The sequence below is a fragment of the Ascaphus truei genome, chromosome 17, assembly GCF_040206685.1.
Source record: "Ascaphus truei isolate aAscTru1 chromosome 17, aAscTru1.hap1, whole genome shotgun sequence".
NCBI lineage: Eukaryota > Metazoa > Chordata > Amphibia > Anura > Ascaphidae > Ascaphus > Ascaphus truei.
In genome coordinates this window covers 32,768,468-32,780,857 of record NC_134499.1, presented here as the reverse complement: position 1 = coordinate 32,780,857, position 12,390 = coordinate 32,768,468, and positions in this window count along the sequence as shown.

Here is a 12,390-nt window from a genome sequence, read left to right as displayed (position 1 = left end):
GACAAAATGTTGAAGAAGCGTACATTCATATTATAACGAACATTTACAAGAATGGTACATCAACCATTAGAGTTACATCAAGATAAGGATCAACAAGGGAGTGCGGCAGGGAGACACCGTGTCACCAAAGCTTCTCACTGAAACACTTGAAGAATTCTTAAAGACATTAGATTGAGAAGATAAAGGAATCAGAATCAAAAAGGTGAATATTTGAGTCACCCAAGATTTGCAAATGACATTGTTATTTTTACCACTAGTCCAGAAGACCTTCAGCATCAAATTGGAAAGCTCAACGAATCAAGTAAGAATATGAGCTTCCGTCTGGATCTCAGCGAGACCACAGTGATGTTCAACAAATGTGTCAAGTCTGCAAAGATTGAAATAAATGGAATAGAACTAGAATTCGAAGATTATGTCTACCTTGGCCAGCAAATAACAATGGATGGGAACCTTTTCAATTAAATCAACAGGATAATGAAGATTGGATGGAGGCATTTGGAAGAAACAAGACAATATTTCAAAGATACCTTCCACTGTGCCTTAAGAAGGAAGTTTTCAACCAGTGTATTTTGTCCGTACTCAAATATACATGTGAAACTTAGACCCTAAATTCGAAGACAAATTCTGAAGCCTCAGAAAATGCAAGGAAGTATGGAGAGATGCATGCTGGGTCTTACCAAAGAGACGGGAAAAAGAATGAATGGGTTGAAAACCAAACAAAAGTCTGTGACACCATCACAAGGGTGAAGAAATTAAAATATCAGTGGGCCACACACAGCACAAGAAGAAATGACAATCATTGGACAAAGAGGGTACTCGACTGGGTTCCAAGAGATATTAAAAGCCCAAGACAATAACCAGAAGTAGTGTAAGGTGGGAGGATGAAATCAGAAACTTTGTTGGAGCAACATGGAGAAGAGAGGCTGCAACCGCAGTACCTGGAAGATGATTGGGGAGGCCTCTTCCAGCAGTGGGACGACCTCCCCAAGGTGAAACAGTGACACAGACTGATTGCAATTGTGGTCTTTCAACTATGTCCCTCTCATGGTGACATTGTGACACAGACCAAGGAATCCATTACGTTTGCCAGTCTTTCTACAAGAGTACACACAAAGAGAGTAAAGATCCCTCCAGCAACTGGATTTCCCTGTGACATATGCAGGGACCACCCACTGTCCATCAGGTCATCAGTCCAGTGGCACGACAGTATCTCTGAAATAGTTGGCTCAGTGTTTGTACTTGTTCCTGAAAGATAAAAGGGGAGAGATAATTCCACTTATGCTGTCATTCCACATTGTGACACAGGGACATAGAAAAAGACATAGCAAGGACATCGAGCATGTAGTGTTTGTATTTCTTGCTACTAGAATATATTATATAATAGGTTAGGATAGGTTCATTGCATTATGAATCATTTCTGGAGTATTTGTATCTGCAAAACCGCGGAGTTAGTGCCTCACACAGACTTTCATGAGGTGACATCATTTGTTGAAAAGCACACACTTCAAAGTGATAATCCCTGGATAATGTTTCTTTTGGAATAGCATGAACCTCCTCTCCTTTCCACCCAATTTCCAGTTATTTGCAGGCTTCCTTGCACCCTTATACCATTGGCTCTCCAGCAAATAAGGAGTAGACGGCTGTCCTAGTTTGGCTCCCTTATGGGTGCCGGACACAGTGCTGAGCCTGGAATGTGGTCCTGATGCTGTCCCAGAGATGGAAGGGGATAGGAGAGTCCACATACTTATGAGCAGAGATCTTGTGGGAATGGGAACCCGAGACAGTTGGGTCACCTTTCTTTGATGCAGTAGACGATGGAGTAAACTGCATCATTGTATCAGTTCTGTTGCCTACAATTTAAAGGGTAATTAGAGGAATAGTAAGCATTAACTCCCATAATGAGCGAATAAAGGTACTGATATTAGAACTGCTTTTTGAGGGCTCAGGCACAATGCAGTGGTGAGACTTCCATCTCTAATACCCCGTAATAAGCTTTCTGTAGCCACAGGCACTGAGAATCTCAAGCAGTTAAAGGTGAAGTCCCTCTTAAGACGATTTCAGAGACATGTGGAGGGAGCTGAACCTAAAGTACTGATATTAAAAAAGAGAAATACAAAATAATTGTAAATCATTTTCAGTTAGTAAACATGGAAAATGGTTAGGTGTCACGCCTTTTAGTTATAGGTGTCACTTCCTTAGTTAGGGTTGTCACTCCCTTAGTTAGGGGTGCCACTTCCTTAGTTAGAGGTGTCGCTTCCTTAGTTATGTGTCGCTTCCTTAGTTAGAGGTGTCCCTTCCTTAGAGGTGTCCCTTCCTTAGTTAGAGGTGCCCCTTCCTTAGTTAGAGGTGTCGCTTCCTTAGTTAGAAGTGTCCCTTCCTTAGTTAGAGGTGCCCCTTCCTTAGTTAGAGGTGTCCCTTCCTTAGTTAGAGGTGTCGCTTCCTTAGTTAGAGGTGTCCCTTCCTTAGTTAGAGGTGTCCCTTCCTTAGTTAGAGGTGTCCCTTCCTTAGTTAGAGGTGTCGCTTCCTTAGTTAGAGGTGTCCCTTCCTTAGTTAGAGGTGTCCCTTCCTTAGTTAGAGGTGACCCTTCCTTAGTTAGAGGTGTCCCTTCCTTAGTTAGAGGTGTCCCTTCCTTAGTTAGAGGTGTCGCTTCGTTAGAGGTGTCGCTTCCTTTGTTAGAGGTGTCCCTTCCTTAGTTAGAGATGTCCCTTCCTTAGTTAGAGGTGTCACTTCCTTAGTTAGAGGTGTCCCTTCCTTAGTTAGAGGTGTCCCTTCCTTAGTTAGAGGTGTCCTTTCCTTAGTTAGAGGTGTCCCTTCCTTAGTTAGAGGTGTCACTTCCTTAGTAAGAGGTGTCGCTTCCTTGGTTAGAGGTGTCGCTTCCTTAGTTAGAGGTGTCCCTTCCTTAGTTAGAGGTGCCCCTTCCTTAGTTAGAGGTGTCGCTTCCTTGGTTAGAGGTGTCGCTTCCTTAGTTAGAGGTGCCCCTTCCTTAGTTAGAGGTGTCCCTTCCTTAGTTAGAGGTGTCGCTTCCTTAGTTAGAGGTGCCCCTTCCTTAGTTAGTTTAGTTGAAGCAACTAAATCCCATTATTAAACTATGTACAACATGTGTTTTTGTGAGCTAAGTGTAGTTATCCCTTTGCAAAATATACCCCAAGAGTTTCTGTTCCAACTGTAAAGGTCTCTGCTTGCTGGTGCGCCTGTACTTTCTTGTGCCCTAATTAACCAGCTCTAATTAGATCTGAGTTTGACGATGTCCTTTTCATTCAGCATTGCTCTGCAGCCATCATAGCCAGTACTCTGCTCTCCAAACTAGTTCCTAGCCTTGAGTCCTATCAGAGGACACCAGTTTCTGCAGGTGACAGAGACAATCTGCTTCTTTATTTCCTGTTAATGGTGATTGTTTAGAAGGCCGGAGATTAGCACGTGATGTCAATATTACCACAAGCAGTAACTGAATTACTCCCAGGACTCGCGGGCACACTGCATTATTAGCAGGAATTGTGCAGTCTGTGTCACATCGGACGTTTCCATGGAAACGTGCCCAGAAACTAACTTTTCACATTTACACATTCTTTCGGAAATCTTTTCCTTAAGAGCGTTACCATTTTTGGTTATATGTGCAAGTCTATCTCCGCTGCCCTGCCACAAACAGCCTCTGTCTAGCTCGCAGATATTTTCTTTCAGATTCATCTTTCTCTGTAACTTGTAATAAATAATTCATGTGCGGCTTTCAGACACAATAAAAACGGGCCGGGCCAGCGCTTACTTACATTTCAATCCTCCTACAAAAAAAGAAGAATTCAGACAGAATATGGTGGGAAAAGGAATAAAAAAAAATGGATGGGGATTGCCCCCAAGTAATAAACCAAAGGTGACTTCAAATCATATGAAATGCTGCCGTTCTTTGTGCAGTAAATACACATACCTCTTGTGGTACATTTGTATGTCTGAGACAAGTCTGCAGCCCTGCTGCCTTTCCCCATTATCTCTTTGTAAACAATGCTTCCACTGCAGGCAGGGATTCTGGGAAACGACATGCAAATGAGCAATGTGTCACGCTTTACTGCTTATCCATTTTAAAATGGAGCCCTATAATCTTATACCGCTAGGATTAAGGAAGTGCAGAGCCAGTAACCCTCCTCATAGACAGATGTTTCGACCTTCTGGGTTTCATCAGTGCAGGGATGGTTGCTGGTTATTTAATTCTTTGAGAATCTGAGTGAGGTGTGCTTAACGAGTTAACGTTATACTGTGAGGGAGAGCTGAGCCACAGCAGTATAGGGAATACTCTCTCTCATTATATAGTGTGGCATGCTCATTAGCTGGTAATGCGGCTTGGAAACGACAGTAAGTGCTTCATATTAACGCATACATACAGCTGCAATAATGTAACATCTCACATGCAGTTTGTCAAGTCTCACAAAATCCTGTAAAGCTACAAAGTTATTGTTACTCCTCAATGCAGGTATTATTATCACTGTATTCTTGTGATTATTATATGGTTTAGTGTAGGGGGGCTCAACTCCAGTCCTCAAGACCCCCCCCCCCCAAAAAAAGGTCACATTTTCAGGATATTCCAGCTTCAGCACAGGTGGCTCAATCAAAAGACGGAGCCTCTGATTTATCCACCTGTGCTGAAGCATGGATAGATTGAGCCACCTGTGCTAAAGCAGGGACTGATTGATCTACCTGTGCTGAAGCAGGGACTGTAAGCCACCTGTGCTGAAGCTGGGCTATCCTGAAAACCTGACCTGTTGGGGTGGGCTTGAGGACTGGAGGTGAGCACCCCAGGTGTAGTGGGTGTCTGGGACACACCAGGGCAGTAAATGTACATTTGATAACCGCGCAGCATAGAGAGTAAGTAGGTGTGTTTGCAGGGTGAATGATGTGGTTATTTAATGTATCGAATAACATGTAAGTGCCTCACACAATGCACTCCAGAGGTGGCTGTAGGTGCCAGCTGTAACGTCCTATAAAGCTCCCTTACTCTTTTTCACTGATGTCCCATTGCCTGCCAGCTGTAATGTCTGGGTGCTGCCCAGGCTTCCGACTCCACTGATAAAATAAAGAATCGCTGTCCTCTAGATCGGATTTGCAACTTGTAATTACCATCTGTACTACTGTTCAATTACACCCATTGTGAGCACAGCGACAGAGCGAGAGAGTGGAATCCTGCTGTGCAGCTGTCAGTCTGACAATCCTTCCTCAGTCTCAAACCCAATGGGGAATCTCTGGGACATGGCGCTGGCCCAGTGGACTCTACTGGATTTTATTGAAGCCTTACTTTCTTTGTATAGAAGTTACAGGTAATTACATCTGTGGATTGTTATTTCTAAGGAGTGTAGAAAATCTGCAAACAAACTACTGGTCATATTTCCCAAGACTGCTTCCGGCTCAGCCCATTCTGTTTAATGAACGGCAGAAGGGGTCTTGTGGTGCTATGTTATTCTTTTAAGGGTATTTAAGTTTTTTTAGGTCTTTCCTAAATATGTCATTTTTTAGAGCTATCACTTAAAGACTGTTAAACATCTTGGTAAAATTTCTGTGATCGCGAAACGTCCTCCTCTTGGAATCACGCATGGGAAGGGTTGTTATTTAGGATCGGAACAGCTGCGGAGTGTGGTCTGGGACATTTTTCCGCTGTCGGCACTCCACCGCCGCTGTTTACTCATCTGCCCTAACACATAAGCCCTGGTACCAGCGCAGACAGTGTTAGGGTTAAATCTATGTCCTGCTGCTGCTGCAACAGTAAACAACTCCCTTGAGTGACAGGGGAGGTGGACCTAAGGCCTGTGTACTGCCCTATCAGGGGCTCAGACCTAGGACCCTCCCCCTGGGTACAAAAGGAGCTGCAGAGCCTACATTTTGTGGTTCTCTGAGTTGTAGGGAGTGTGGAGCCAGGGCTCTGGTCACCTTCCTTCCCCTCCCTCAGGTGAATGGGACACTACCCCTTACTCCACCAGGGAATAGGGGAGCTCAGGATAGACCTTTGGAGCCTCAAGCTCCTTGGGTTGAGTCCAGGGACCCATTGAAGAAGTTTACCTGTTGTATGCTGTATGCTGTTGAAGAATAAAGACTGGTTGCTGTTTTTACAGTATATATACTCCTGCCTGGGACTGCAGTTTATCAGGGGGAGTACAAGAGGGTTTTCCTGCAGGGACTGCAGAGAACTGAGAAGAACCCTAAAGCCTGTCCTGTTCATCCCCACCACCACCAGAGGACACTCAGTATCCTGTAAGCCTAGCAGGTGAGCAGCACAACAACACCAGGTAACAGTGAAATCTCCCTCCAGGTGGGGGAACACCTGTTACACATCTGTTCTGTCTGCTGATGGCTCTGTGTGTATGACACCCAAAGCTAAGAGGCGAAGTTCAAAGCAGATCAGGCAGTGTCCCAATGCTGGGGCCTGAGCTGGAGAAACGTAGATGTATCAGAACAAAGGCAAACGTGAAACAGCATCACCTCAGCATGGGGAGGTGGTCCCGAGCAAACTCAGCATGTGTGAGAAAATCACAAACCCAGGTTTTACATTGTATAAATAGGCAGGGATAACACCCCGAAACGCTGCACTCTGCTGTCGCACTTTTGTATATTTAATAAATGGTCTAAAGAGACCCCTTTGTCACTTTATCTGGTGCATATATCTATTTCCGGATGAAAAACTGCATAAATAGGGTTCCCTGTGCTCAGACTCATTAAAATCTCTTCTCCCGCAGAACAAGGCTCAGCACCGCTCCTGTCTCCCCAAGTTAATCAGGATCTCTGGATTCCTGTTCTCCTCTAAAAATGCCAGAATAATGTTTTCTTTAACTCCTTACACTCTCACACATTAACCCTACCAGCATCAGTGGAATGCCCCCAGCAACAAAGGGGTTAATTCGCAGTTGGCCCTTTTTGCTGCTGCAGAAGTACCTGGCATTGAGGGGGTTAAGGGGTTGGAAAAACTGGTTATTGTTATTCAGTTGTTTAAATTCCCATCCTTTAATCTGGGTCAGCGGTGACTAGGATGGATGGGGCTCTGTGTGACCTGCTGACTGTGGATTTTACAACCACAGTAAAACCAACTGCTAGGAGATTTTCTCGTTATGCAAATATTATGGAATAATATTAGCATCTAATAGCTGCAGGCAACGCAAGGTGCACAGCACAGGGGGGTTGGAGCTTATTACAGAAACACTGCAGTAGGATATCTGTAACAGTACACATGCGTAGCCCTGGCCACGTGTGCAGAGCTCACCCACAGAGCTTGCAATCTTTTTACAGCTTGGGGAGTGGGCAGTGGAGATACTTGTGTACCTAGCGCTTCCCAGCAGCAATACACATGACAATCTTATAAATAACAAATAATATAAATGACACAAGGGGGACAAGTGCTTCAAGTGATATTGATAGAGGTCCGTTAATTCAGTGCTAATTACAGGTCGTTATCAAAATCATTAACAGCGGTTATTTTCCCTACAGGTGAAAGCAAACCCACAAAGCTAATTATATGCAACAAACAATGACCATTATTTATCTCATTTGCATAGTTTTCATGCCATGTAAAGTTAGCACTGACTTGCCTTAGCTTCAAATAACATGACTTGCGCTAATTAAGCATGTCTAACCTAATGGTGACATCACTCCCATCCAGACTGGGATATAGGCGAGACAGAGACAGGAGAGCGAGACAGAGACAGCGAGGGAGGGAGACAGACAGAGATACAGAGCACACCTGAGATGCCTGGGAAATATGATAATCTGGATATGCAAAGTGTATTGAAATTATTCAGATTTGCATATTTCCCAGGTAGCTCATGTGTGTTCCTTTTTTTGCACAAGTATCTCCCGCTCCCGGCCACAAAATCCATATTTCACTCTAGATTGGCGCAACACCGCCTCTACGTATGAGTTAACTGACCGGACCTCTGTGGCTATGCATTACTAAGGGGGGGCCTCTGTGGCTAGGCATTACTAGGGGGGGGCCTCTGTGGCTAGGCATTACTAGGGGGGGACCTCTGTGGCTATGCATTACTAGGGGGGGGGGACCTCTGTGGCTAGGTATTACTAGGGGGGGACCTCTGTGGCTAGGCATTATTAGGGGGGGGACCTCTGTGGCTAGGCATTATTAGGGGGGGGACCTCTGTGACTATGCATTACTGGGGGGGGCCTTTGTGGTTAGGCATTATTAGGGGGAGACCTCTGTGGCTAGGCATTATTAGGGGGGGACCTCTGTGGCTAGGCATTATTAGGGGGGGGGACCTCTGTGACTATGCATTACTAGGGGGGGCCTTTGTGGTTAGGCATTATTAGGGGGAGACCTCTGTGGCTAGGCATTACTGGGGGGGGGGGAATCTCTTTTACTTATCATTAGCACTAACGGCCGTTATAGTTAACCCCGCAATGCCCTTTCCAGACAAAAATGTGACTTTACCTGATGTTAGTGAGCTTTGAAACTAGATATTAATGTTAACATAGTTAAAACAGCAATACTACTTCCCCCTTTGTTTTCTTATTATTATTTGTAGGTAAAGCATGTGACAATGTATAATGCTACATTCTTACTTAAACTGGCAATTGTTTGGTGCTCCTGTTATAATCCTGATTGTGTGCCTAACATAATGGCCGCCTTTCAGTTTCAATCAGTCCTTCAGTCAGTGTAAGGCCTCGGCCATGTTACTTGCTTGCTGGCAATTAGAGCGGCTTTAGTAGGGGCTCACCTGCACTTCCGCAAGCACGCGGAAGTGTAGGTCTTAGGGGAATTTAAAATTCCCCCGCTTGCCGGCGCGACAGGCCGGTCACGTGAGCGGTTCGCCCAATGAGGGCGAACCAGCTCCGTGACGTCACTGGCCCGCCCCCGGCCAGTGACGCGCCCGCCCCCGGCCCGCCCCCTGACGGGCCGCTGACAGCGCGTGCGGTAAGCAACCGCAAGGCCAGGGAAAGCACCCGCTTTCCCTGAGCCTCAGCACGCCAGCAGGGAGCCTGGCCGAGGCCTAACTCAGCAGCTGCAATGCTGCTATGTAATATTACTAAGGTCATTATCTATTGTTACAGTTTGCAGCTCAAACTGCTGGGAATATTGGCAACAAATTATCTCAAACAGGAAAGTGTTACAAGATCTTGCACTGCTGGGGAGGTGGGCTAAAGCCTGCTTATAGAAATCAAAGGATGCTCAGCTGTGCACTTCTCGGGGATAGGTGAGAGTGATATGCCCCAGTGAGAGATAGGTGCACAGCTATCGGGGATAGGTGAGAGTGATATGCCCCAGTGAGAGATAGGTGCACAGCTATCGGGGATAGGTGAGAGTGATATGCCCCAGTGAGAGATAGCTGTGGTTTACTTGAGGGAGAGAATAATAATTGACAGTGTGTGGAACGTGCATGTTGGGATAGGATAATATTACAGGGGAGCATGTATAAAGGAGAAAGTGTGTGTGTGTGTGTGTGTGTGTGTGTGTATATGTGTGTGTGTATATATATATATATATATATATGTGTATGTATATATATATGTATGTATGTATATGTATACAGTGTTCGACAAACCTATACATTTGCTCACCCCGGGCGAGTGGATTTAACCCCCGGGCGAGTAAATATTGACCCAAGCAGCACACGTTTGGTACTAGGTGGCGAGTAGATTTTTTGGTGATTTGTCAACCACTGTAATATATATATATTATGTATGTGTGTGTATAGGGTAACAGACAATGTGCGGGCTGCCAGCGGTGAGAATAGAGTTTGTACGGAATGGAATCTTTATGGGACCTGTGCGAAGGAGAATAAAACGCGGCAAGGAACGGCGAGCAGGGTCTCTCCGGGGTAATGTCTGTGTGGTTAGCTGCACAGGAGACACTGCCAGGGTTATGTGGTTGTACATTTTGTTGCTGCGGCTCCTGTCACCACTTCCTCTCATTTCCCCGCTCCTGTTTTGGGATGAGATGTTTCTCTTAACATTGATTTACACACTCACTTTTCACACAGACACACAAACAGCCACACACCCCCCACAACCTCCCGAGCCATCGCTCTAAATAATGCACGACCACAGCGGCTGCATTTAATCACATCATTATCAGGCAACGTTAAGCTCTCCGAAGTGCTAAATACAACATTCACAAGAGGAATAGCCACCGAGAGGTAACCCTGCCGCACGTCTGTGTCACAACAAGCTGCAAGAGGATAAACATATGGGAGGCAATGAGGCGGCTGACAAGTCCACATTCGGTGGAAGTGGTTATATGTACAGTATGTGTGTTTGGTGCTAACCGTCACAATCCTGTGTGTACTTAATGTCTTCGGTGCCGCAACCGCAATGGTTGCAGCACCGAAAGATAACCTTTGTTGGGGGTCGCATTGAGAAACATGGAACCCCCCTCCCCCACGCAGCGCAATCACAGCAGACACAGTCCCCAGCGCTGCATACTTTGATGTGTTTGGCCGTGTCGCTGGGGACTGTAAGTCTTACTACATCTGTGTCATAGCAAATCATGTGTGCCTCTTATAGAAGGTGACATGTATGTGCGTGTATTATAGCAGGTCATATAAGGGTGTACTATGGTACATGTATATAAGCATGGTGATAGAAAGGGGCCCAGGGACCAGTATAATAAAGATTTAGACCGGTCCCTGCCCTTCCGTCCCTAGGGCTCAGGTGGCCACCGGGTCCTGGGGCTACTTGATTTTAATGTAGCATGCGGCCCCTGCACCGTGACTCTCTTATATACAGTAATAAATTCCATTGGACGCATTCTTGCACATGTGCGCGCGCACACAACAGGGGAAATATTGTATAGAGTATATACTACAGAGAGAGAAGGAACTTAAAGGAGCGGTTGCTCCTACTCATTTCTTCTTTTGGCTCCAACTCATTTTTTTTTAGTGTGGGAACCCCGGTTCCCTTTGATCCCCCAGAGCTGAAAATAGTTCTGTACAGCTGTGTACGACCCGTGGCTCCATTCCAAAGAAATGGAGAATTGCTCCTTTAAAGGTGCAGAGAAAAGAGAAGAAAAAAGGAGGGGAGGGGGGTTATTATCTATGTAGTTGTTGTCCCAAAAATGATTTATATTAAGATCGTCAAAACAGTCACAGTACCCAGCGGTATGAATTCTTTACATCTCACCGGAGACCTACCAATGTGAGTTATTCTACTCTTTTACACCAATGTTATCCCCATCGATGCCTTTATGCCTGGACACTAGCAAGTGAGAGTTCTCACTATTCAAGAGGTGGAACTCTATCCAGTTAATCGATATATAGTGGATTCGGTGTAGTCATCATTTGATGGTTGGTCTCATCATTTATGTGGGATACTTCAAGGATACATTATACAGCATTTATTTCATCACGAGCTAATATAGCCATTGTGGTCTGTGTTGAGCACCATACAGCTTTTGTTTTTCATGAATTCTTTAGCCAGGGTTGGAGCGCTGTGTCGGCGTACAGGTGGAGAATACTGGTCTAGCGAGGAGACCAGGACCGAGAGGCCTTTAAGTCAGAGGAGGATGGTAAAAGAAGTTAACATTTTAAGCTGGATTCCAAAGCTGGAGGTCAAGGAAACACAGGTGTGAGTAAAGGGAGAAGAACCCGGAGGTCAAGTGTGAGTATTGTGACAAATCGGAAAAGGAGATGAGGTTTTGGTGAAATAGTAGGATAAGAGAGATTGTGAAATCAGACAAAGTAGTTTTTTAGTAAATAGGAGGTGAAGAAAGTGGCCGTCCTTGTGACTGCTGAAGACTAAAGGGGAGAGGAGACAAGATGTCCAGGAAAGAGAAGGGTCATCAAAGTGAAAATTCCCTAAGAGGAGAGTGGGTGAGTGAAGTGAGTAAGAAAGACAACCAGGGTTCAAAGTCAGAGGGGAAGATGGAGTGGAAGATTGTAGAGTAAGGCCGTGCGTATCGTGCCCGCGACGGCAAGTCACCCAAAAACAAATATATTGCTGCCGACGCATGCGCTTATAGTAAGCGTGACGGCAACAATGCAACGGAGCGACGTTGCATCGCCAAATTTGGAAGCTACCAATATTTGATTTTTCAAGGGCTGTCGCCTCGTGACAGCCCCGAACCAATCAAATGCTAGAAAGCCTGCGACGCCGCCGCAAAGCGAAATATAACTTTCGCTAGCGGTGACGTCACCCGTCCCGTCGCGGGCACTATATGCGCGGCCTTAGGTGGTCTACAGATGACATGAATGTGCAGAGACAGTGGAAACAAAAAGGAGAACAGTGTGGGCCTCAAAGGATAGAGAGTATGAGAGAAGTGGGCGTAGGCAGGAGAAGCCGCCTACATCTGCTCCTCTGTCACTTGCAGTTAGAAGAAAATATAATTCCCACGACACTACCCCGTTCAATGGGGTGAGAGGTGTGGGTGAGAATGTCCTGCATGTGATGGAGCTGTCTCCAGAGCAGAGTCAGGGTGTG